Source organism: Bos javanicus, chromosome 11 (assembly GCF_032452875.1).
Source record: "Bos javanicus breed banteng chromosome 11, ARS-OSU_banteng_1.0, whole genome shotgun sequence".
NCBI lineage: Eukaryota > Metazoa > Chordata > Mammalia > Artiodactyla > Bovidae > Bos > Bos javanicus.
This window is the reverse complement of record NC_083878.1, coordinates 88,107,168-88,132,058: the sequence shown is the minus strand read 5'-3', so window position 1 is coordinate 88,132,058 and position 24,891 is coordinate 88,107,168. Positions and strand designations below refer to the sequence as shown.

Here is a 24,891-nt window from a genome sequence, read left to right as displayed (position 1 = left end):
TGCCTCTCTACTTCTAGAGAACGTTCAAAGGTCCAACTTGATGGCTAAGGGCAGGACCACAGGAATCTGTGATCTGCAAAATACGTCCATTCTGGTTAACAAAATGCCAACACCTAATACACACAATAACACACACACAAGCCTGTGTACACTTGTTCCCGCTGTTATGGGTCAATCCTTCGCACAAGTTTTCTTCCAAATGGAAAGAAATTTAGACTGAAACAACTTTATGTTCCTTTTTTTCAACACCATTTTTCTGAAAATATACCTACACAAATGACCTGATGTGCCTTCAAAGAAACTGCCCCCAAGAAGTTTGGGAGTGAGGGGGGTGAGAGGGGAAGCAGGGCACAGGACAGAGAAAGAAGCAAGGGTGAAAACTCTAGCTCATTTAAGACTCCTCTGTAACACTTCCCATTTTATACAAAAGAAGCCTTTAGTGAAAAGTTGCACACAGAAGTACCTAATAAAACAGCTGTTGTAGGCACACTGGAAGATGCCTTCTAAGGAGCATGCTTCACATGAGGGGGTGAGAGAAGAATTTTCTTTGACATGAAATGATATGGTTCAATCTCACAATTAAGGCAGTGTCCATGCACACAGGCTTAAAGCCTGCTCCTCGGTAAATTTATGCCACTCCAAAGAAACAGCAGGGCTTCCCTGGTGGTGCAATGGTAAAGAACCCGCCTGCCAATGCAGGAGATGAGGGTTGGATCCCTGGTCCAGGAAGATACCCTGGAGAAGAAAATGGCAACCCACACCAGTATCCTTGCCTGGAGAATGCCATGGACGAGGAGCCTGGTGGGCTGCAGTCCATGGGGTCAAAAAAGAGTCAGACACGACTGAATGACGGAACAACAACAAAAGAACTAACAGTAAGAGTCACTTATTTTTAAGGTTATTCGAAGAAATTATTAATAATGCTCTAAAATAAATTTATAAAAGCATTTAGGGAAGGAAGGGTCCAAGATAGTGACATCAGAGGAGGACCTCCTCCCACGGACACACCAAACCAACAGCTACACCTCGTATGAAAAAATGTGTAAACTGCCACCCATGCCATACAAGTTAATTAGCTCCACGTCAGAGCTCGGCATTCCATAATGAGCCAACAACTGACTTACATAAAGAAAAACCTTAAATTTCAAGGCAGCTCAACATGAAGGGCAACACTAGAAAGACAAGTACCACCTGATGTCACGTACATGTGGAATCTAAAATATGACGCAAATGAATCTATCTACCAACAAAGGTCCATCTAGTTAAAGCTACTTTTCCCCAATAGTCAGGTGTGGATGTGAAAGTTGGACCATAAAGAAAGCTGAGCACCGAAGAATTGATGCTTTTGAACTGTGGTGTTGGAGAAGACTCTTCAGAGTCCCTTGGACTGCAAGGAGATCCAACCAGTCCATCCTAAAGGAGATCAACCATGAATACTCATTGGAAGGACTGATGGTGAAGCTGAAACGCCAATACTCTGGCCACCTGATGTGAAGAACTGACTCACTGGAAAAGACTCTGATGCTGGGAAAGACTGAAGGTGGGAGGAGAAGGGTTTAACAGAGGATGAGATGGTTGGATGGCATCACTAACTCGATGAACATGAGTTTGAGTAAACTCTGGGAGTTGGTGATGGACAGGGAAGCCTGGCGTGCTGCAGGTCGTGAAAAATCGGACACAACTGAACTGAACTGCAGTGACAAAACAGAAACAGGCTCACAGACATAGGGAGGGAACAGACTTGTGGCTGCTGAGGGGGAGGGTGTGGGGGAGGGAGGGATTGAGGGTTTGGGATTGGCAGATGCAAATTACTATATACAGAATGGATAAACAAAAAGGTCCTACTGTATAGCACAGGGAACTATACTCAGTATCTTGTGATAAATATGCATATATGTATAACTGAATTGCTGTGCTGTACAGAAATTCACACAACATGGTAAATCAACTCTACTTCAATAAAACTTTTTAAAACGATGTGCAATACTCAACAAATAACAGAAGTATCCCCCAAATCAGCTACTGCCTCTGTATCTCTATCAGTGGAAGACAAATTATATCTAACGGTACTTTTATATCAGTATAAAAGGCTTTTGGATAGCACACTTACATCCTCAGCCACTGGCTCACAAGGCAAACAGGCTGTCTTGGGGAGACCCTATAGGGGCAGAGCTGGGGAAACGAGGCACAGAGCCCGTGGACAAGGATCAGAGGGGTCCTCGAGGCCCCACAGACACAACCTGTAGCATCCTCAGCACTGTGCTTGTATCCAGGTAAGTGTAAGTCCAGCTGTTCAGTAACCAGCTACACCGCTGACTAGAACTAGATTCTTGAATACTTGCTCCAGAATTTTTATTCCCCTAGTCTGAAAGTGAAAGTGAAGTGAAGTCGCTCAGTCGTGTCTGACTCTTCGCAACCCATGGACTGCAGCCTACCAGGCTCCTCTGTCCATGGGATTTTCCAGGCAAGAGTACTGGAGTGGGTTGCCATTGCTTTCTCCACAGCAAGTATATACTGAGGTTTTAACTATGTTCTGGCACCCTGTTCCAGAGCAGTGGTTCTCAAGAGTTTATTAATAGGGTGGCATCACCTGGAGGGTTTCTTTAAAGACTCCTGGGCTTCCCAGGTGGTGTGAGTGATAAAGAACTTGCCTGCCAAATGCAGGAGACATAAGAGACATGGGTTCCATACCTGTTGGTAAGATCCCCTGGAGGAGGAAATGGCAAAACACTCCAGTATTCTTATCTGGAGAACCATGGACAGAGGAGCCTGGTGGGCTATGGCCCATAGGGTCACAAAGAGTAGAAGATGGCTGACAAGACTAAGCACACACACAGCCCATCTGCCAGAGCTTCTGATTCAGCAGGGCTGGGATGGGACTCACAAATTTACATTTCCAACAAATGTCCAGGTGAAGCTGAAGTTGCTGATGGGGTCACGTTCTGAGAACCACTAAGGAGCATGATCTGACAACTATATGCTGCATGAAATTCAGACGACAATCCAACAATTACACAAGAAAAAACTACCAAGAGTGAAAAATGTTGCTCTGAGAGAAAAAAACATGGTGCCCAAACAGTGGAGAGCAGGGGTAGCGGGATATATGGGTAGACAGGGTCCTGCTTTCAGAGGAAGGCAGGTCTGAACTGGAAATAGACTAGGGGCTTGGCTGGGGCAGGGGAGTGGCCCTCCGCAGAGGGACACATAGCGGCCGAGAACGAGGAGACGCCACGCACCTTCAAATCAGTCAGCGTGGATAAGGCGATCAGGGCCAAGCCTTCAGGCAGGGGCGCGAGTGGCAGGGTGGGTGGAAGCATCGCCATGGCCCAACTAGGCTCCGCCCGGCGGCTGGATCACGTGGAGGCTCCAAGCGGTTGGAAAGTCAGTTAACTTGGGCCGCTGGCCCCCAGCCCAGGCCACCCCACGGTTCGCGAGACGCCCCCAGCCCACATCCCACCAAGCCCGCGCCTGGTCTGAAACAGAACTTCAAATTCATTTTTTTTTAATTCCCCAGGCAAAGCTGGTATGCTTTATGTTTCAGAAATGTGTCCTCATCAACCAACCTCAAAGTCAAGTAGATATGATGGAGCCCAAATGCAATGCAAGAACCATTCTTTAAATCTCTAGGAAATAATATAAATTAAATCCACATAAGATACCATTATATACCAGATTGCCAAATGTTTCAAAGTCTGACAATACAGGTGTGGAGTGATGGGGTCTCTCACACACGCTGACCCAAACACTTGAGGGCACAGCTAAGCGTCTTCTTACAGGACTATAGCTACAAACTCCCTGTGACTCAGCCAGGCCACTATGTAGGGCCTGGAGACATGATCAAGAATGTTCGGAACTGTGCTGTTCCTAATAGCCAAGTGCCAGAAAAAACCCAACACCCATTACCACCAGCAAAATGGCTAAATATACTGTGGTACAGTCATACAATAGGTAACTACACAGACAATGAAAGTGAAACATTACAGCTTCTTACAGCATAGGGACTAAACACATGCTCTATATGAAAGAAGCATACATCTCTTGAATTTAACTCAGAGGAACACATACAACACATAAACATATATTTATAAAACGTTCCCACAAACAAGCAATCAACCATATTGTGTGGGGATGCCCATGTGAGTGGTAAAACTACTTTTTTTTTTTGTTCAGCTGCTAAGTCGTGTCTGACTCTTTGCAACCCCACTGACTGTAGCCCACCAGGCTCCTCTGTCCATGGAATTTTCCAGGCAAGAATACTGGAGTATGCTGCCATTTCCACTTCCAGGGGATCTTCCCGACCCAGTGATCAAACCCACACCTCCTGTGTTTCCTGCATCACCAGGTGGATTCTCTGCCACTAGTGCCACCTGGGAAGCCCACTGGCACTCAAACTGTAACAGCTCGTATTTCACCTTCTTTCTTAGAGACCTGACGCATTCTACTGAACATTCTGTAGACAATTACTGTTTAGGCAGAAGAAACAACACAGACAAGGCAGATCCCGCACTCAGAAAATGGAGAGGTGCCAAGAAGACACACACCAACGCGCACAATGATGGCCACGGAGGGGCTGGGAGAAAGGGGACTGGCATCAGGCAGGCCTCTGGGACTCCATCCTGGCTCCCAGATTATACGGCAACTGTCTATCCTAATCCCACATAAGCAAAACACACCGGGTTCAGCCAGCAAAGACCCACGACCACCAGAACAGGCCCGTCCCTTAAGTGTTCTCCTCTCATCCTCCCCAGACAACAGCATGGAGAGCTGCAAGGTGAAAGCCCAGACATCCCCTAGCCTCCTACTCCAAGCTAAATTCAACATCGTTAAAAACAGCCAGACTCCCGGGGGTTCATTAACTGACAGATCCTGAAGCGTATTCTCAGATCATCTGCAGAAACCAAAAAAGCAGTCAGCTTTTTCAAAGGCACCAAAAACAGAAGCAGAAAGCAAGGGATTTAATCAAGATGCCAGCAATGAAAAGGACCTATCTCCTACCTACCATGTTGACGAGAGCATATTTAATTTCAGTCTTGCCATCTATACAAGATTCCTATCATCTAAGAAGGAATTTGTTTCTGTCCACCTGTGAAATTAAAACGTATTCGATTATTTGCATCTACAGCTGCTAAATTATGAAGCTCAAGTAAAAGCAATCTGCAGAAACAAGCTGAATCCAGATAAAACAAACTTGCCATACACACATCCCAAAATATCACACACAGCACAGACACAAAGAGGCTGGTCTGCTTCCCATCAACAGGGCTTGTTGAGTGTCCTCTGACGAGTGACTGACTAGGAGCTCATCGCTTAACAGGATAAAGAGGAATAAATATAAGAACAAGGAGGCATCTCCCCTTTTACTGGGAGTGTTTGGAGTGAGAAAGAGTGTGCTAGTATGTGAAATGTTTATCTCTTAGGTGGTTACAAATAATATTAGCAAAGCAGAAGAACTACTGAAGGGAAAAAGGAAGAGCAATCTAAATTCACACTGACTGAATAAACAAATCATAGCACATTCACACAGAGGATATTACTTAGCAAGAAAAAGGAATGAACTATTGTGACACACACCACATAGATGAACCTCAGAATAATTTAAGTTTATAAAAGAATTTAGAACAAAAGAAGAGAATGATTCTATTTATATCAATTTCTAGAAAAGGCGAACTGATCCACAGTGACCAACAGCAGATCAGTCTCCACCTCAAGGCCAAAGGCTCCCCAACCCCCACCTGAAATGCACACAACGCAGACAGGACACTGCACCCTTCACATCAGAACTCAAACATCACATCTTCAAAAGCCCCCTACATCTTCCAAGCTAAAGCAGCATTCCCAATCTTTTTTTTTAATTTTTTACCACAGTATAGCTGATTTACAACACTGCGCCAACCTCTGCTGTGCAGCAGTGACTGTTATACACGTATATATGTTCCTTTTTTTAAAGTTGTTTTTTTAGTGTGGACCATTTTTTAAAGTCCTGGATTTGCATCTGTATTATGTTTTGGTTTTTTGGCCATGAGGCATGTGGGATCTTAGCTCCCAGACCAGGGATCAAACCCATATCCTCTGGCACTGGAAGACAAAGTCTTAACCACTGGACCATGAGGGAAGTCCCACATATATTCCTTTTTTACATGCTTTTCCATTAGGTTTATCTCAGGATATTCAATATAGTTTCCTGTGCTACTCAATCGTTTTTTAACATATACTATGGATAAGGTAGCCTGGCAGGCTACAGTCCATGGGGACCTAAGTGCTACTGAGTAAAAAGTACCTATCCTAAAAAAAAAGTCAATTTCCATTATCCTATTAATTATAAAAGGCTTCAAATGATGCAAAAAACTCACTTTTCTCCCGGGCTGCCTCATTATCATCAGATTTCAGTTCAATACAATACCAACTTACAAATGTCTTGATTTTGAAATAATACTGCTTCCCATCAAAAACAGTATACTTTTCAATAACAATCATGTCAACATAAAAAGTACTAACATTTAATGCTTAGCTTTGGTTATGAACTCCTTCCCTTTAGAATTACTTAGCCATTAAGCACTTAAAGAATACATTAGTGAATAGGCCAATGTAAGCACTTTGAACTTTTTTTTTTAGAATTTTTAAAGGTTTCAGATATTGCTACCCAGAAAATCATCAATCATTGTGCCTCATGCTGTCATGCACTGTGAATTACCCTAGAGTCACTCATTAAGATATCCCTAGAATGCACATTCATTAAAACAGGGATTTTTGTCTATTTTATTTCTCAGCATCTATTTCTGACATATGACCAGCACTTAGCACATGTGTGTTAAATACTTGCAAACTCGAGTTTTGTTATCTTATTCCAGTCACAATATTATTCCAAATTTATGTATCGTCTCGTCCTCCTGTTGCTTGATGTCTTTTTATTTTAAGCCTGAGCTGAAAACTAATTCCTGGATCCAAATCACAGTAAGTAATTGACCTCCAAACGCCACAGTGACAGGTGCTAAGTCAGCCGCAAGAGATGCACCTGCGTCCAGTCACGTGGGGGTCCTGGGAGGCCAGGCTCCACCAGTCCTGATGCAGAGACTCCATGAAAACCACTAACAAGTTCCTGCTCCCAGGCTCGAAAGGAAGCCACAGCTGGCAGACCATCTGCACATCCAGATTACCAAATATTTACACCAACTCTGAGGTGAATATTAAGCAGCACCACAGAGCCAACAAAGTCCCATAATTAAGTCATCGAAGGTGGTGTTTATGACTCACAAGAAAGCAGCTCCGTCTGGAGGTGCGTTGTGAGCACACATCCCCGATTAAAGTTAGAACAGTCCAAGTCTGTGAACCCCTGACTTTAACAGAGGTTGTCCTCGAAGGATAAGCCAAGGGGCATGCAACCAGCTGGCTAGGAACCACACATGACAAAGAGCACAGAAGAGACCGGGCTGCGGGTCTAAATGAAGCAGCTTGTTACCACCTAACAGACCATCAACAGAAACCCCCACTCCAGCCCTGACTGGGTCACCTCTGGCATCCATCACTTTATACCACAGTATATCACATTTATATCACTTTATACAACAGTTTCTTAATATGAAAATAAGAGTAATCTCTGTCCACTCTTCTAGATCATGAAATATATTCCCTAAACCCAAACAAAACATGATGGACCCTTCTGATCCTTTACCTGACAGTCTGCCTACCTGGCTGGCTGGTTCAGACCCCCAGAGGGGAGCTCCATGATGCGGCCAAAAAGCTCCAAGAGCTTACACCAAGCATGTAAAACAATCAAACCCACAGACAGTGAGTAAGTTCATGGTTACCGGGGGCTGGAGGAAGGAGGAAAAGAGAGTTGTTTAATGGGTGCACAGTTCCCATGTTACAAGATGAAAAAGTTCTGGAGATCTGTCATACAACAATGTGAATATCCTTAACCCTACTGAACCATACAGTTAAAAATGGTTAAGATGCTAAATTTTATATATGTACACGTTATCACAACTTTTTGATTTTTAAAATTACTTTTTAAAATAAATAATCAAGGATGTCTTCATTGGAAGACACCATAGGAAAATGGAAAATCAAGCTACAAACGGGGAGAAGATATTCTGCATTACATATAATGAAGAATCCAAAACAGAGAGAACCTCTAAAAACCAAGATGAAAAAGACAAAACTCCCCTGGTGGTCCAGTGGCCAACATTCTGTGCTCCCAGTGCAGGGCGCCCCAGTTTGATCCCTGGTCAGGAAACTAGATCTTGTTCGCTGTCCCTAAAAAGATCCTGCATGCCACAACAAAGATCAAAGACCCTGCATGCTGCAATAAGGCCCAGCACAGACAATAAATAAATACATAGTTTTAAAAATACAGGTATAACTAACACAGGATAAAAGTGTTAGTCGCCAGTTGTGTCCCACTCTCTGCAACCCCATGGACTGTAGCCTGCCAGGCTTCTCTGTCCATGGGATTCTCCAGGCAAGAATACTGGAGCGGGTTGCCATTCACTTCTCCCGGGATCTCCCCAAACTAGGGATCGAACCCATGTCTCCTGCCTTGCAGGAAGATTCTTTACCATCTGAGCCACCAGGAAGCTTTTAATATAGGATAGGATAGAATTACTAGAAATATTCTTTAAAAAATTTTTTTTTAAAGAAACAACTATCCAGTTTAAAAACAGGCAAAAGACAGGACTAAACACTTCACAGCAGAGGAAAGACAAATCGCCAGGAACTATATGAAAACACATTAACCTCACTTGTTTAGGAGTAAGGAAAAGTAAAATCACAAAGTATTTTTTCACGCCCATGAGACTGGCCAAAATTTATCAATCTGGTAACAGTAGGAGCCAGGTGCTGGTATGGATGAGGAATGAAAGAAATTGAATTCCCGGCTGTGTATTCTGGTTATAACCACTTTGGAAAACAGCTTGGCATTATTTAGCCAAGTTAAAGATACATTTTCCATGACCATAACTTGACCCATAAGGAAATAAACTTAGAGAAACTCTCACAGGTTCTTGTTCATGTGACAAGAACCTGTGAACAAGAATGTCCATGGAAGCATTATTTATACAGTAAAACCCAGAAACCACGCAAACATCCTTGGACAGGAGGACACAAACAAGTGAGAGTGTATTCACACCAGACCAGGGTGGAAATGTAAGAACCGCAGCTACAGCCACCAACACAAATGCAGCCTGATGGAAGAAGTAAGACAGAGAAGAAAACATACAGTATGCATCATCTGCATAAAGGTCAAAAGTCAAAACTGGGCAAAACTAAACGTTATGTCGTGGTTAACACTATGAAGAAAAGCAAGGAGATGATAAACCCCAGATTCCAACAGTGACTCCTCTCTCCTGGATGAGCCCTAAGAGGGGCAAGAAGGGCACCCAGGGAGCTCAGGAAGGTTTTCCTGAAGCTGGGGGCAAGGGTGAGGATCCCTCATCCTCTAAGAGCACGCGGTACTGGTGTATCATCTCCTGCAAACCTGTTTCCTATAAACAACTCCCCAGAAAAGGTAAGATGCACCAGTACAAAAACGCTCTACAAACAAGCACAGAACTTTGGGGGAGAAAAATGAAAGAACCATGTGCTGTGCTGTGCTTAGTCGTTCAGTTGTGTCCGACTCTGCATCCCCATGGACTGTAGCCTGCCAGGCTCCTCTGTCCATGGGATTCTCCAGGCGAGAATACTGGAGTGGGTTGCCTGGCCCTCCTCCAGGGAATCCTCCTGACCCAGGGATCGAACCCATGTCTCCTGCATTGCAGTTGGATTCTTTTCTGCTGAGCCACCGGGGAAGCCCAAGTTCCACGAATGCAGCAGCTTATACCTAAGTCATCAGCACCACCAGTCGAGTGTTATGTAATCTGATGGACGACTGTCAAAGATCTTTAGAAAGTCCTATCACGGCCCCATATGATACAAATCCTTCCACCTCCCTCTCTTCATCATCACCAGGAGAGAGATCAAGACAGGAAAGGTAGTCACCCCACGGGTCACAGGAGAGGGAGCAAGAGCAGAAGGAAGCCGGAAGGGGCCGGCATCCTGCCTGAGAGAAGACCAAGCCACAGGCGGCGGCCACATGGAAATCCAGCTGGATGGAGGCTCCGACCCCGACCCGGCTTCCCTCTGAGGAGGAGAAAACACAACTGGCTGTCTTTGCAGCCCCAAAATATATGTACACAGTTCCTCAGGGACAAAAACTAAAAATTTCCCATCTTTTCCCAAAAAGCTGTAAGATGTCCAAATCGAATTCTGAATCTTCCACCACTGGGCTGGCTCTAAAAGCTGGGACACAGAGCTGCTAATACTGACCAAAATCAGCATTTCTTTTTACACACAATGCTCTCAGAAAGGACGTTTGATTCTGAATTTTCCTCATCGTTCTGATCAAACTACCAGAGGCTCCTCTAGCAAAGCCAAAGTCTTGGTCTGAAAGCACAGTTGGAATTCTGGAAATCGAATCCTGAGCCCTAGCCCTCCACCCCGAACTCCAGACTCAAGGGCAATGGTCTCTTCATCATTCCTTCTTCGAGTCTGACCAGCTCCCTGAGTCTAACACGGCCAGAGGAGGCTCTCGGTCCTTCCCTCCGCATGCTCCAAAGCCACCTCCCCCTTGAGCCCCCACTGTGTGCCCAGCTGTTTAGGCCAAGCACACCAGACGGGCGTCCCCCACCAGCTCCTCTCCTCGTGTATCCAGGACATCATGGAGTCACAGCTGCTCCACCTTTCAGGAGCCCCTGGGCAAGCCTTCTGCTTTGTTGCCAACACACTCGGCTCCTCCTGGTCCTCCTCCAGTGCACCACACGCTAACAAGGTCTTCCGAAAAGGAAACCAGTCAAGCTCATTTCTCCATTCAGCTCCTCGGTGGGTCTGCCCTGCCAGTGCAGGCTGCTCAGCTGCCTTCTTCCAGATGACGGTGTGGAAAAAAGTCGGGGTAGAAGGGAGAAGCCTCCCTGGAGAGGCCTGGCAGCACCACCTCGGCCAGGAGACCAGGCCAATACCAGTGGCGATACGTCAGGTGGAAAGCACGTGCCCTGGACACAACATGACCGAAGTAACCGGCACCTCTGGGCTCCATCTCCCAGACACCCACCGGGCAGATCAGTCACGAGGAAAACCTCAGACAAACCCCCCTGAAGGGCTTTCTACACAATCCCTGATGACTCTCAAAGCTGGACACCTCATCCAAAACAAGGGACATCTGAGAAAAACTGCCACAGTCTGGAGGAACCCAACAAACATGATGCCTGAATTTAAGTGTGGACTATCCCACTCAGGGTCCTGGGTCACAAGAAGGACCTTGTTATGGACTGAATATTTGTGCCCACCCCCTTCCCCCCAATTCATACACTTGGCTTCCCTCACAGCTCAGTTGGTAAAGAATCCGCCTGCATTGCAGGAGACTCCGGTTCGATTCCTGGGTCGGGAAGATCCGCTGGAGAAGGGAGAGGCTATCCACTCCAGTATTCTTGGGCTTCCTTTGTGGTTCAGCTGGTAAAGCATCCGGCCACAATGTGGGAGACCTGGGTTCGATCCCTGGGTTGGGAAGATCCCCGGGAGAAGGGAAAGGCTACCCAGTCCAGTATTTTGGCCTGGAGAATTCCATACACCATATAGTCCATGGGGTCACAAAGAGTTGGACATGACTGAGCAACCATCACTTTTACTTTCAATTCACACACTGAAGCCCTAACTCCTGATGTGATGGAATCTGGAGATGGAACCCTTGGGATGTAATTAGGTCATGAGGGTGGGGCCCTTGTGATGGGATTGGTGCCCTTCTAAGAACAGATACCAGAGAGGGAGCTCCTGCCCTGTCTCTCCTCCCCTTCCTCCCTCCCACCCCCCGCCCCCCCCCCACACACAGAGGAAAGACCATATGAACACAAGAGCAAAAAGGCAGCCATCTGCAAGCCAGGGAGAGAGGCCTCACCAGAACCTCACCACACTGGCACCAGATCTCACACTTCAGCCTCCAGAAAGATGAGAAAGAAATGTTGTTGAGGTCATTCAGTCATTGTTATTTGTAATGACACCCCAAATTAACTCACACAGACCTTAAATAAAAACTAAGGAAATCCAACTAAAGCATGCAGTTTAGGTTAATAATAATGTGTAATACTGGTTCACCCATTGTGTAAAGGAGCATTCTAATGTAACACATTAACAACAGGAAAAAGTGGATGCGTGTTATATAAGAACTTTCTATCTTCACAACTCTCTGTAAATTAAAACTGTTCTAACATTAAAAGTTCATTTTCAAAAATCCTATCACGTGTGCCCTGCTGTCTGGGTTCCAAGGACCAGCATTCTGAGACAGACAGAGAGCCACACACACCCACAGCAACAGAAGCTGTGGCCTTTTAGTGACCTAACCCCTCAACATCACACAGCATCACTTCCACTGTACTCCGTCAGCTGGAGCAGTCACAAACCTGGCCAGGATCAAGGAAATACATTCCACCTCTTGATAGGGAGTGACATGTGCCAGAAAGATCACTATGACTATTTTTTGAGAAATACAATCTATCAGAGATTGACATATAAAGTTGAGGGAAATCTCCAGAAAACACAGGTAGCAAGAGATACAGAATTCATCCAAGATGTGAAAATCTTATAAATAAGAGGTCCAGAAAGAAAACAATGGCAACAAAGACAAAATAAGGGAGAGGTTATCTAATAAGTAATTCGAGAGGATTTCTCAGAGCTAAAGAACATGAGTCTTCGATCTGAACAAACTCACCAAGTATCAGTAATCAGACATAATGTGAAATTTAAGAACATCAAAAAACGGAAGATCCCACAACTCTTCAAGAAAGAAAATCAGGTCAACTACATGTGAAGAGATTCTAGACTAGCTTCAGACTTATCAACAATACTGTACACTGAAAAACAATGGCACAGTGTCTTAAAAGTTAAAAGGGAAAGGTAGTGAAAAAGTGAAAGTGTTAGTCACTCAGTCACCTGCAACTCTCTGTGACCCCATAGACTATGGCCTTCCAGGCTCCTCCATCCATGGGATTCTCCAGGCAAGAATACTGGAGTGGGTTGCCATTTCCTCCCCCAGGGGATCTTTTTCACTGAGGGATTGAACCCAGGTCTCCTGCATTGCAGGCAGGTTCTTTTCAATCTAAAGCTGCATGAAGATAATTTCAAATACATAAAGACTCAGAAAACTTACTGTCCTTATACTCTTTCTTGGGTAGTTACTTGGAGATGGGCTTCAGTAAAAATAAAGGTCCAGAGCAAATAAGAAGGCAAGGATTCGAGAAAGAATTTGGCTCACAAATGCAGCAAAAGGAAGCTGCAGAATGCAGCCTGTGCAGAGGCCAGGGGAGCAGTGCACCCACATTGGAGACGGCAGGGGGAAGGCTCCAAGAGACCACGACCCATGGAGAGAAAGAAAAACTCTCAAAGTGCACATGCCATCCCTAAGGATGCAGAATTTAAATTCTAAGTTAGCAATATGCTTTCCAAATTTCTACCGTGGGCAAGTATTGTTAATTTTAACAGTAAAATTTTTTATATAAAGAAAAATTTAAATAATAAATTATGGGACACAATTTATTTATTATTTATTATTTTAAATTTGTATATTTAAATTTAATTTTAAAAAATTCTAAACAATAAATTACAGGACAAAATTTTTTGTCCCATAAAACAAAGTTTTAAAATTTGACTCCTTTTCTGTCTAAAACTAAGTCTTTGGAAGCTTTTTTCCTCCCCAAAGAGAAACAATGACCATTAAAATTTTATGCTCCCCAGTCCACAGAACAAAGGAAACAGTTTTCTTTCCTATCTAACTGCCAACAAAAATGATCAGTTTTTAAGGATTCTATTCTGTATCCTACTAGAAGTGACTTACCAAACAAACCCATAATTCTAAAAAAAGTTACCTTCTAAGTAGTAAATTCACACACCAAAAAAAACCTTTCCATGATATACTTTTTGAAAAACGTTACTGAAGTACAGCTGATGTACAATGCCGTGTTAGTTTCAGGTGCGTCACATAGAGATTTCACGTATACATACACATATATGTGTATTATTTTTCAGATTCCTTCTCCCTATAGCTTACTACAAAATATTGAGTATAGTTCCCTGCACTAGAGTAAGTCCTTGTTGGTTATCTATTCTATTTACAGTAGTGTGTTTCTGCTTACCCCCAACTTCTGATTTATCCCCCTTACCTCACTTCAGAAGTAACCGCCTATCAAAAGCACATACGGGCACGTGTGCCCATGGCAGGGGACAGTGCAAGGGTCGCCAGCTCCAGGTTCCAGTCTGAGCCCCGCTGCTCCCTGGGCAGCTGCGCCCTGGCTGGCTGGCTGCATCCAGAGCCTCGGGGCGCAGTCAGGAGGGGCAGTGAAATGAAGTGGACAGTGAGAAGGAACAGCAATGCCCAGCAGAGAGAAGCACCCACCACGTGGAGGTGACGTCACAACACCTGCCTGGGTTTCGAAATACCCTTTGTTGAGCCGTTAGAGCATCTGAGGCATCTTACATCCTCTAGTGAACGAATAATACTCTCAACAACTTGGAAAACAGTCACGACTCTCCCCATCTTAAAAACAGGTGTTCAGAAAAATTACTGTTTTCCCATATGCAGGTGCTAATTCTGGACTATGGGACTGCAAGTCCTTTCATGTCCCGTGCACAGGAGGGACCCTACCAGGGCCACATGTTCCAGGGACCTTCCCTCCCCAGGAAGGGAGGGGACTTCCAGGCTAGCACGCACCCCACCCCACTGTGGCCACGGGGAGCCACACTCGCCCAGTTGTTGAGACCAAACCTGATCTTGAGAATCTGCCAGATGACATATTTTTTAAAAATTTATTTATTTTAATTGGAGGCTAATTACAATTGTAGTGGTTTGTGCCATACAATAACATGAATCAGCCATGGGTGTACATGTGTTCCCCATCCTGAACCCCCCTCCCACCTCCCTTCCCATCCCAGATGACATCTTAATCTGCATGTGAAATCATGAATGGAAAAGCCTAGGGAAGCCCCAGGGTAAAGAAGGAGAAAGGCTGAAAGGCTGTCCCTGTGAGAGTGAAAGCAGGTAACATTCACCCCAGTGAAAAGGGGCACTGACATCATTACAGCCTGCACCTTGCCACCGCGCCGTCGGGAGAGAGCGTGACAACGCTGGAAGGGATCCGAAACCGCTAAAACTAAAACAACGCTGAGGACCACAACGAGCCTGTATTCAAGGACAGGCTGATGGAGAAGGCAGGCTGCTGACTCCCTACTACTGATGATGCCACTCTCCTTAAACTCTGCGAATGTATCTACACCCTCCCATAAAGTATCACTTACTGTTTTTCCTGAGACCTAACAAAAAAAGACCTTGCTGTACACTTCAATGATAATTTCTCCTACTGTGTCCTTAGGTTTTAATTAGAAATACATTCTAACATTTGAAAACTGACCACCTATGAATGGGAAGGAGAGAAACACAATGAAACCCAGATAAATTGAAACATTTCAGGTCTGTGTTATTTCATTTGGCTAATTTCTTCAATGAAGCAGAAATTGTTTCAACTATCATTAAAATTTTTAAATATACAGGTATTACTCCATTTCCTTTTCTTGGTATTTACTCTTTCATATCTCCTTTTTGCAATCAAAAGAATTTAAAGCAGATTCCTTTTTCTTGACTCCAAAACCCACGTTCTTTCCACTAAGCCATTCTTCTTCTCAAACAAACATTCTTTCATGGATGCTACAAGCCAACACTAGCTGGTCTAGCATTAGAGATTCAAGAGATAATGAAGAGTTCCTTCCCTCAAGGGCTTAAAATCTACCCTAGTGAATAGCTTTTTTAAAAAACTTATTAGAGTACAGTAGGATAACTGTTGTAAGTCATGATATGCACAGGTGTTATAACAGTAATGGCTAATAGTTATTCAGCACTTACTATGTTCCAAAATCTTTACAGAGAAAATATCTTACAAAAGCCCTCCCCACAATAGGTACTCCCTGCTTGGGGGGCAGCCTTCCGTTCCTGGGGCCAGAGGTGTCTTCCAGGGCAATGCTCCCACCCTCCCCATCCTCCCCATCAGGGAAAGAAAACCTTCCCTGAGCCTTCGGGCTTTCTTTAGATCTGCCAGCCTCAGCCTGCTTCACCGTGTGGGACACGGACAGAGGGAGCCGAGTTCCTTCTGGGGGAACCTGCAGGTGCCCAGCTCTGCCTGTGTTGTGTGAGTTAAACTAACTTGGAGGTTGTGGGGAAATGAACAAGAGGGCGCCAGTCAGGCTCTCTCACCCCACATTCTGTAAACAATGACTGCACGGTCACGTGACTCCAGAGATGGCTGATGGTACTGTGCACGCGCGTCACGAGGTACTCGCTTGGTCTTGGGCGACTCTGTGCAGTTCGCCTGTATGAGCTTTGCCGTGAAAGCCCTGGCTGCTGGTGTACTGGGGCTGCAGTGGAGCGGCATCATGGCTATGTTATGTGAAGCTATGGTATGGCCGTGTTATGGCTACATTATGGTTACACTGTGGCTGCTGCTAGGCTGCTGCATTAGGCAGGAGACAGGCTGTGTTACGGCTGCCTTGCTGGTCAGGAGAGAGTAAACGTGTCTGCAGCTCCTACAGCTCCTCAAGTCTTCTTCCAGCCTCGGAGCTCAGGCCTTGCCTACCATGGGTTCGGTGAACCGTGCTGCACAGCGAGACACAGCAAGACAGGGGTAAACCTAAAAGGCTGGCCTAAAACTCAACATTCCAAAGTGGAAATCATGGCATCTGGTCCCATCACTCCATGCCAAGTATAAATGGGGAGAAAAGGGAAGCAGTGACAGATTTTATTTTCTTGGGCTCCAAAATCACTGCGGACAGTGACTGCAGCCACAAAATCAAAAGATGCTTGCTCCTTGGAAGAAAAGCTATAACCAACCTAGACAGTGTATTAAAAAGCAGAGACATCACTTTGCCAGCAAAGTCCATACAGTCAAAGCTATGGCTTTTTCAGTAGTTGTGTACAGATGTGAGAGTTGAATCATAAAGCTGAGCGCCAAAGCATTAATGCTTTCAAACTACAGTGCTAGAAAAGACTCTTGAGCAAGTCCCTTGAACTGCAAGGAGATCAAACCAGTCCATCCTAAAGGAAATCAACCTTGAATATTCATTGGAAGGACTGATGCTGAAGCTGAAGTTCCTATACCTTGGCCACCTGATGAGAAGAACTGACTCTTTGGAAAAGACCTGGAAGCCAGGAAAGACTGAGGACAGAAGGAGGGGACAACAAAGGACGAGATGGTTGGATGGCATCTCCGACTCGATGGACGCGAGTTTGAGCAGGAGACAGTGAAGGACAGGAGAGCCTAGCGTGCTGCAGTCCACGGGGTCACAAAGAGTCAGATTCGACTTAGGGATGGAACAACAGCAGCAAAGGACTGGGAGCTCCCTGTGGCAGGACACCTAAGTCACACCCTCCAATCCAGCTTTTATCAGTAAGACTGACAATCTGATCCACATTTGACTCTCTTCTCTCTCCCTCAGCCAGGGCTGAATTTGGCAAGAAGGGTTATTGATTACAAGAACCTGAAAATGCCAACGTGATCATTCTATTTTACATACGAGGGAACGGAGACTTCTACAGCGTAGAGAGGGTAGTTTCCTTTCTCAAAAGCAGCAATATCACCATTTAAAACCACTGCCTCCCTAGAAAAGGAAGATAAATTCCCAAACTGATACCCCATTAAGCTTAACAGGAATTGCAAAAGGGAAATAGAAGTGCATGCTAAAATAGCTGGTTTGTCCTATCACTGCTACTACAAATTATGTTGTTAGGTTTAAGAAATAAAATCTAAAGAACACACACAGTCATCATATCAACAGTTCTCTAACACAACAGACAAGTCTGCACTGAGCACTTGCTACGTGCCAAGCGCTGTTCCAGGCACCAGTCAGCAGAAAAAAAACAAAGTCCCTACTCTTGTGGAGACTACATTTAGTGAGAGAAACAGACAATAAACAAATATATAATGTCAAAGTTTATAAAAGAATGGAAGGTTGCTATTTTAAGAAGATAAGACAGGGACTTCCCTGGTGGTCCAGCGGCTAAGACTCCCTGCTCCCAAAGCAGGGGACCCAGGTTCAATCCCACTGCTCAGGGGACTAAATCCCACATGCGGAAAGGAAGGTCCGCATATAGCAACTAAGACCTGGCACAGCCAAGAGAAAAATCCCCTACTACAACCTATAATCTCAACATACTTTCAATGTATAAAAAAGTATCTGCATTGCTAAAGGTTTTTTTTTTAAAGGCAAAATGATAGGAGGTTCTATGTGGGGATGGGGAGATCAGAGAAAGCCGCCTTTAGCAGGCCTTGAGCTGAAAGCTAGTGAGAGAGGGGGTGAGCCACAGAGACATCTAGAAGCAGAAGCATTGGGGCCAAGGCCCAAGGGGGAACATGGGCACAGCATGCAGGCAGCTGTGAGGGAGAGATATAGACCAAGTAGAGAAAAAATGGTCGGAAATAAGGTCAGAGAGGTCAGCAAGGCCACACCATGGGGGAGCCTGGGGGTCCATCCTAAGTGAGCAAGACTGTGACATGTGATCTGTGTATGTGTGGCTCAGTTGCTCAGTCCTGCCTGACTCTCTGCGACCCCATGGACTGTAGCCCGCCAGGCTCCTCTGTCCGTGGGATTCTCCAAGCAAGAACACTGGAGTGGGTTGCTATTTCCTCCTCCAGGGGATCTTCCCCTACCCAGGCATCAAACCCAATCTCTGGCATCTCCTGCACTGGCAGGTGGGGTCCTTAGCCCTGCCCCACCTGGGGAGCCTGTCAGGATCTGCACTAAGTGCCTGACGTCGCTCCCTTCACAATACAGCCCCTAAAGTTGGATGACCGCTTTTTGTTTCTTCTTCACCTACAAGTAGAGAAATCAAGGAAGAATGAAGTTTTCCTTCTTATTCTCAGGAACATAAGGCAGGGGTTCCCAAAGGAGGGAAGGAAGAACGGAGTGTCTACTCCATTAACTGTGACCCTCGCTGGCGGGGTCTCAGGACCTCTGAGCACGAGCCAGGCCGGGGACACCAGCCTCCCACATCCCTGACACTGCCAGCCGACCCACCCAAGTGTGGCTCCCCTTCATGGTGACTAACTCTGTCAACACGAAACCCAACTGGAATGGGAACACAACAGTGAAATTCTGCTGGTAGACTGCCAGGTGGTTTGGAGGCTTAAAATTCATTATCATGTTTCTGAAAATTAGAAATATAATCATCATAAACTTGTATGTGACGCATATAATATATCTGTACAGGGAGGCACTAGGGATGGAGAGTCGGGAAGACTTGTCTATTGGGGAAAATAACCTAGTAATCTGACACCTACAGAAAGAGGGCAGGAAGATCCCTCACTCTGCCAGAGGCAAGGTGTAAAAAGAGGCCACGCCTCTGAGGTCCCTTCCTCAGTCCTCTCAGCACTTGGTAAAGGCAGTGGGGCAGGGAAGCCAGGCGTGCTGCAGTTCACGGGGTCGCAAAGAGTCAGACATGACTGAGCGACTAAACTGAACTGAAATGAACCATATATAAAACAGAGCTAGTGGGAAACCTCTGTATAGCACATTGAGCTCAGCTAGAGAGGGAGGGGATATATGTAGACATACAGCTGATTCACTGTGTTGTACAGCAGAAACTAACACAACATTGTAAACCAATTATACTCCAATAAAAAATAAAATATTAAAGGAGAAAATAACTGTAATACAGATCAGTTCAGTCGTTCAGTCGTATCAGACCCTTTGCCACCCCATGGAATGCAGCAGGCAAGGCCTCCCTGTCCATTAGCAACTCCCAGAGCCTGCTCAAACTCATATCCATTGAGTCAGTGATGCCATCCAACCATCTTATTCTCTGTCACCCTCTCTCCTCTTTCTTTCAGTCTTTCCCAGCATCAAGATCTTTTCCAATGAGTCAGCTCTTCGCATCAGGTGGCCAAAGTATTGGAGCTTCAGCTTCAGCATCAGTCCTTCCAATGAATATTCAGGACTGATTTCCTGTAGGATTGACTGGTTGGATCTCTTTGCAGTCCAAGGAACTCTCAAGAGTCTCCTCCAACACCACAGTTCAAAAGCATCGATTCTTCGGCCCTCAGCTTTCTTGATAGTACAACTCTGACATTCAGACATGACTAATGGAAACAGTAGTCATACCTTTGACTAGATGGATCTTTGTTGGCAAAGTAACGTCTCTGCTTTTTAATATGCTGTTTAGGTTTGTCATAGCTTTTCTTCCAAGGAACAGTTCAGTTCAGTCACTCAGTCATGTCTGACTCTTTGTGACCTCATGATTGCAGCACCCCAGGCCTCCCTGTCCATCACCAACTCCCGGAGTTCACTCAGACTCATGTCCATCGAGTCAGTGATGCCATCCAGCCATCTCATCCTCTGTCGTCCCCTTCTCCTCCTGCCCTCAATCCCTCCCAGCATCAGAGTCTTTTCCAATGAGTCAACTCTTTGCATGAGGTGGCCAAAATACTGGAGTCTCAGCTTTAGCATCATTTCTTCCAAAGAAATCCCAGGGCTGATCTTCTTCAAAATGGACTGGTTGGATCTCCTTGCAGTCCAAGGGACACTCAAGAGTCTTCTCCAATACCACAGTTCAAAAGCATCAATTCTTCGGTGCTCAGCCTTCTTCACAGTCCAACATTCACATCTATACATGACCATATGGAAAAACCACAGCCTTGACTAGACGAACCTTTGCTGGCAAAGCAATGTCTCTGCTTTGGAATATGCTATCTAGATTGGTCATAACTTTCTTTCCAAGGAGTAAGCGTCTTTTAATTTCATGGCTGCAGTCACCATCTGCAGTGATTTTGGAGCCCAAAAAAATCTAGTCTGACACTGTTTCCACTGTTTCCCCATCTATTTCCCATGAAGTGATGGGACCGGATGCTATGATCTTCGTTTTTCTGAATGTTGAGCTGTAAGCCAACTTTTTCACTCTCCTCTTTCACTTTCATCAAGAGGCTTTTTAGTTCCTCTTCACTTTCTGCCGTAAGGGTGGTGTCATCTGTATATCTGAGGTGATTGATACTTCTCCCGGCAATCTTGATTCCAGCTTGTGTTTCTTCCAGTCCAGCATTTCTCATGATGTACTCTGCATATAAGTTAAATAAGCAGGATGACAATATACAGCCTTGACATACTCCCTTTCCTATTTGGAACCAGTCTGTTGCTCCATGTCCAGTTCTAACTGTTGCTTCCTGACTGCATACAGATTTCTCAAGAGGCAGGTCAGGTGGTCTGGTATTCCCATCTCTTTCAGAATTTCCCACAGTTTATTGTGATCCACACAGTCAAAGGCTTTGGCATAGTCAATAAAGCAGAAATAGATGTTTTTCTGGAACTCTCTTGCTTTTTCCATGATCCAGTGGATGTTGGCAATTTGATCTCTGGTTCCTCTGCCTTTTCTAAAACCAGCTTGAACATCTGGAAGTTCATGGTTCACATATTGCTGAAGCCTGGCTTGGAGAATTTTGAGCATTACTTTACTAGCGTGTGAGATGAGTGCAATTGTGCAGTAGTTTGAGCATTCTTTGGCATTGCCTTTCTTTGGGATTGGAATGAAAACTGACCTTTTCCAGTCCTGTGGCCACTGCTGAGTTTTCCAAATTTGCTGGCATATTGAGTGCAGCACTTTCACAGCATCATCTTTCAGGGTTTGAAATAGCTCAACTGGAATTCCATCACCTCCACTAGCTTTGTTCGTAGTGATGCTTTCTAAGGCCCACTTGACTTCACATTCCAGGATGTCTGGCTCTAGGTCAGTGATCACACCATCGTGATTATCTGGGTCATGAAGATCTTTTTTGTACAGTTCTTCTGTGTATTCTTGCCACCTCTTCTCGATATCTTCTGCTTCTGTTAGGTCCATACCATTTCTGTCCTTTATCGAGCCCATCTTTGCATGAAATGTTCTTGAAGAGATCTCTAGTCTTTCCCATTCTGTTGTTTTCCTCTATTTCTTTTCACTGATTGCTGAGGAAGGCTTTCTTATCTCTTCTTGCTATTCTTTGGAACTCTGCATTCAGATGCCTATATCTTTCCTTTTCTCCTTTGCTTTTCCCTTCTCTTCTTTTCACAGCTATTTGTAAGGCCTCCCCAGACAGACATTTTGCTTTTTTGCATTTCTCTTCCATGGGGATGGTCTTGATCCCTGTCTCCTGTACAATGTCACGAACCTCATTCCATAGTTCATCAGGCACTCCATCTATCAGATCTAGGCCCTTAAATCTATTTCTCACTTCCACTGTATAATCATAAGGGATTTGATTTAGGTCATACCTGAATGATCTAGTGGTTTTCCCTACTTTCTTCAATTTAAGTTTGAATTTGGTAGTAAGGAGTTCATGATCTGAGCCACAGTCAGCTCCTGGTCTTGTTTTTGCTGACTGTATAGAGCTTCTCCATCTTTGGCTGCAAAGAATATAATCAATCTGATTTCGGTGTTGACCATCTGGTGATGTCCATGTATAGAGTCTTCTCTTGTGTTGTTGGAAGAGGGTGTTTGCTATGACCAGTGCATTTTCTTGGCAAAACTCTATTAGTCTTTGCCCTGCTTCATTCCGTATTCCAAGGCCAAATTTGCCTGTTACTCCAGGTGTTTCTTGACTTCCTATTTTAGCATTACAGTCCCCTGTAATGAAAAGGACATCTTTTTTGGGTGTTAGTTCTAGAAGGTCTTGTAGGTCTTCATAGAACCGTTCAACTTCAGCTTCTTCAGCATTACTGGTTGGGGCATAGACTTGGATTACTGTGATACTGAATGGTTTGCCTTGGAAACGAACAGAGATCATTCTGTCGTTTTTGAGATTACATCCAAGTACTGCATTTTGGACTCTTTTGTTGACCATGATGGCCACTCCATTTCTTCTGAGGGATTCCTGCCCGCAGTAGTAGATATAATGGTCGTCTGAGTTAAATTCACCCATTCCAGTCCATTTCAGTTGGCTGACTCCTAGAATGTCGACATTCACTCTTGCCATCTCTTGTTTGACCACTTCCAATTTGCCTTGATTCATGGACCTGACATTCCAGGTTCCTACGCAATATTGCTCTTTACAGCATCGGACCTTGCTTCTATCACCAGTCACATCCACAGCTGGGTATTCTTTTTGCTTTGGCTCCATCCCTTCATTCTTTCTTGAGTTATTTCTCCACTGATCTCCAGTAGCATATTGGGCACCTACTGAGCTGGGGAGTTCCTCTTTCAGTATCCTATCATTTTGCCTTTTCATACTGCTCATGGGGTTCTCAAGCCAAGAATACTGAAGTGGTTTGCCATTCCCTTCTCCAGTGGACCACATTCTGTCAGACCTCTGCACCATGACCTGCCCATCTTGGGCTGCCCCACGGACATGGCTTAGTTTCATAGAGTTCGACAAGGCTGTGGTCCTAGTGTGATTAGATTGACTAGTTTTCTGTGAGTATGGTTTCAGTGTGTCTGCCCTCTGATGCCCTCTTGCAACTCCTACCGTCTTACTTGGGTTTCTTTTACCTTGGGCGTGGGGTATCTCTTCACAGCTGCTTCAGCAAAGCACAGCCGATGTTTCTTACCTTGGACAAGGAGTATCTCCTCCCCGCCGCCCTTCCTGACCTTCAGCGTGGGATAGCTCCTCTAGGCCCTCCTGTGCCCGCGCAGCCACCGCTCCTTGGACGTGGGGTTGCTCCTCCCGGCCATCACCCCTGGACTTGGGTGTGGGGTAACTCCTCCCCACCGCCCCCCCTTGACCTCGGACGTGGGGTAGCTCCTCCCGGCCGCCGCCCCTGACCTCGGACTTGGGTAGCTCCTCTCGGCTGCCGCCCCTGACCTCGGACGTGGGGTAGCTCCTCCCGGCCGCTGCCCCGACCTCGGATTTGGGTAGCTCCTCTCGGCCGTTTCTGCACCATCACAGCCTGGCACTCTCGGCCGTTGCCCCTGACCTCGGACGTGGGGTAACTCCTCCTGGCTGCCGCCCTTCAGGCATGGAGTCCTCCCGGCTTCTTCCCCTGACCTCGGACGTGCGGCAGCTCCTCTCGGCCGCGCTTTAGTGCACCAGTCGCAGCGAACAAGCGCCTTTTAATTTCATGCCTGCAGTCACCATCCGCAGTGATTTAGAGCCCCCCAAAATAAAGTCTCTCACTGTTTCCATTGTTTCCCTATCTATTTGCCATGGGACCGGAAGTGATGGGACTGGAAGTGATGGGACTGGATGCCATGACCTTAGTTTTCTGAATGTTGAGTTTTAAGCCAACTTTTTCACTCTCCTCTTTCACTTTCATCAAGAGGCTCTTTAGTTTCTCTCCACTTTCTGCCATAAGGGTGTCATCTGCATATCTGAGGTTATTGATATTTCTCCCGGCAACCTTAATTCCAGCTTGTGCTTCATCCAGCCCAGTATTCTGCATGATGTACTATGCATATAAGTTTAATAAGCAGGGTGACAATATACAGCCTTGACATATTCCTTTCCCAATTTGGAACCAGTCCGTTGTTCCATGTCTAGTTCTGTTTCTTCTTGACCTGCATACAGATTTCTCAGGAGGCAGGTCAGGTGGTCTGGTATTCCCATCTCTTGAAGAATTTTCCACAGTTTATTGTGATCCATACAGTCAAAGGCTTCAGTTCAGTTCAGTTGCTCAGTCATGTCCGACTCTTTGCAACCCCATGAACTGCAGCACCATAGGCCTCCCTGTCCATCACCAACTCCCAGCGTTTACTCAAACTCATATCCAGTGAGTCAGTGATGCCATCCAACCATCTTATCCTCTGTCATCCCCTTCTCCCAACTTCAATCTTTCCCAGCATCAAGGTCTTTTCAAATGAGTCAGTTCTTCACATCAGGTGCTAAAGTACTGGAGTTTCAGCTTCAGCATCAGTCCTTCCAATGAATATTGAGGACT

General features: G+C 45.4%; 1 protein-coding gene across 2 annotated transcripts in view; it reads right to left on the bottom strand.

Annotated features, from left to right (window-relative positions):
- The window catches only part of MBOAT2 (membrane bound O-acyltransferase domain containing 2), a 106,655-nt gene that overhangs the window by 62,033 nt on the left and 19,731 nt on the right, over nt 1-24,891 (bottom strand). The window contains exon 1 of one of the 2 annotated variants that reach the window (XM_061433359.1): nt 7,686-7,785. The exons of the other annotated variant lie outside the window; for it this stretch is intronic. The gene's annotated coding sequence lies outside the window, so the exon portion shown is untranslated. Of the gene's footprint in view, nt 1-7,685; nt 7,786-24,891 lie in introns of those variants that run through there. 2 annotated transcript variants of the gene reach the window in all.